Raw genomic sequence first — 2,751 nt, forward strand, 5'->3', positions numbered from 1 at the left:
GTCTTGGTTGCACCAACTCGGCCACTCAGGGCAAAAGCAGTCATGGGCAATAGGGAAACATGGGCGTGGGACACTCAAATTTTACTTCCATATAATGTTCACATGCCACAACATATACTTCCTCTTTTGATTTAAGAAAAAAATAAATAAAAAGTGAAAATCTTTTTTTTTTTGGAGACAGAGTCTTGCTCTGTCGCCCAGGCTGGAGTGCAGTGGCACAATCTCGGCTCACTGCAACCTCCGCCTCCTGGGTTCAAGCAATTCTCTGCCTCAGCCTCCCAAGTAGCTGGGACTACAGTCACCTGCCACCAGGACTGGCTAATTTTTGTATTTTTAGTAGAGACGGGGTTTCACCATCTTGGCCAGGTTGATCTTGAACTCCTGACCTCGTGATCTATCTGCCTTGGCCTCTCAAAGTGCTGGGATTACAGGCGTGAGCCACCGCGCCTGGCCAATCATTTTTAGTTTATGGACCATGCAGAAACAGGCAGCAGGCTGGATTAGGCCAATGGATTTTAGCAAACAGGGTTTGCTAAGCCCTGTTCTTGCTAGCTGATTCTTCCACCTCACCGTGAGCTCTCCAAGGCCTGGACCGTGTTAGAGTCAGCTTGGCACAGTACAGACATTTAATAGAAGTTTGTTGGGTTGAAAGGAATTGGACTCAGAAAGGGGGAGGAGAAGGAGGGCATTTCAGAAACCCCATCCTGTTTCATGCTCAGACAGGAACTAAACTCAAACAAGCGTGGGACATTCCTTCTTCCCTGCATACCTCACTTGCTTTTTGGAATAGTTTTGTTCACTTTTGATTGCACTGGTACCTGGCTTATCCAGGTCTATAGCTCTCACTGTCTCTGTATGGCAGGTTTCAGACTGCAATTTGTAGATAGAGATCTCAAAGGAGAGAAGAAGAGGCTCCCAGCTTCCTCTGCTGGGCTCTGGGCCAAGCTGTCCCCGTGGCACTTCAAGAGAGAGGGACCTTCCAGGGGATTTAGAGGTTCCTCATTTGGCTGAGTAGCAAATCAGAGTGCTCCTTTCTGATTTCTGCTCCTGATAGCATGGCACACAGATCAAAGGAAGAAGCGCTCCAAATAATACTGAAACTTTCTGCCTCCAGCCGCACAAGAACTATCTGGAAAGTGTGCGGATCTAGAAGGTATGCAGCTTAGAGCAGAGCAGAGGGCACCTCACTGAGGTTTTCTAAAGATCTGTGAATTACAGACTCTTATGATTCTGGGACGTTTTAGGAGCAGGAGAAATTCCAGTTGTCCTATCACATAGGCAGGCTATGACCTCTGAAGCCTTTTCCTAGTTGGAGACTCAGTTACTAGAAACAAAACCCTCATCCTCATCTCCAGATGAATCTGAAGGGTTCTATAGCCAATGAGGTTAGCCTGGCACAAAGCCAATTTCTGGCTGCTTTAAGAGTTCGGGTGCTTCCTAGTGGGTGCTTTTCTCTGTGCATCTGTAGTGCCGGCATTGGTCACAGCTGAGGAGACACCAGCCTGGAGCTTGGTTTTGGCAGGACAGAGTAAAAAAAAAAAAAATGGGGTTTTTTAGTTTGGATGGGATATTTTTCAACTGAGCATGAGAATCTTCCCCCCACCCACATTCTCCAACATCATCTACTCTGAACAAAAACTCCGTAAGACTGCTTAGATAATATGGTTTATCTCCTCTTTCTGTTCAGCTCTGCCTTTAAAAAGTGTTACATTGGTTAAGGAGGGGATTTCCCCAGGAGTGTGGCATGAATCCTTTCTCTCTTTAGGAGATGCACTTCCAATTTTTTGCGTTCTTTGCTGAGATAATCAGCATTTTTTTTTCTTTTTTTTTTTAAGATGGAGTCTCGCTCTGTCACCCGGTCCAGAGTGCAGTGGTACAATCTCAGCTCACTGCAACCTCCGCCTCCCAGGGTCAAGCGGTTCTCCTATCTCAGCCTCCCGTTCTTTTTACCCTTCCTTCCCATTTTTACTGTACTTGTCCCTAAGTCTAGAATTACGCACACACCAAGCAGGGCATTGCCTCGTCTGGAGATCTGAAGGGATTCCCAGGGTTTTTCCTCAGAATTGCCTGGTATTTTACTGTTAGAGACTCACTTCTTCAGGTTAAGCATGGACTGTTTATTATATTTTTAAAAATTCAAAACAAAACAAGAACAAACTTGACAGGAGTGATGACTTGTCATGGGAGCAGTAATTGTCACAGGAAAAACCCAGGGTTCTTCCTAATAGGTCACAAAGAGGGTTCAGAGTAGATGGAATCTAGTGTAGGGTCAAGAACACCAAAGTTCCAGGAGCTTCTAGTCAAGAAAGTGAGCAATGGCTTCCCCTTGTACTTCAACCAAAACCCCTCACTCTTCCCCACAGCCCACAAGGCCTCATGTGATCTACTTCCTGCCCCCCCCTCACTCCACCCTGTGTCATGCTCATTTCTTTCATGGTGCTTCAGCCAGAACATCTTTTATTTCTGTTTCTCATACATATCAAGCTCCTTCCTGCCTCAGAGCCTTTGCAGATGCTATTCCCTCTGCCCAGAATGTCCTTCCTCCAGATGCTTACATGGCGACTTCCTGTCATTCAGGCGTCCTTTGCCATACCATTTCCTGACCACCCAATCTAAAATTGCCCACAGATATTCTCCATTACATTACCTCAAATTGCCTTATTTTACTTTTATAGTATTTACCACTCTCTGAAATTATCTTTTTTGTGCTTCTAAAAAAATGTGCTTCTTTCTTGTGATTGTCCTCTCATA

This window comes from Macaca nemestrina, chromosome 10 (assembly GCF_043159975.1).
Source record: "Macaca nemestrina isolate mMacNem1 chromosome 10, mMacNem.hap1, whole genome shotgun sequence".
In the NCBI taxonomy this organism is placed as follows: domain Eukaryota; kingdom Metazoa; phylum Chordata; class Mammalia; order Primates; family Cercopithecidae; genus Macaca; species Macaca nemestrina.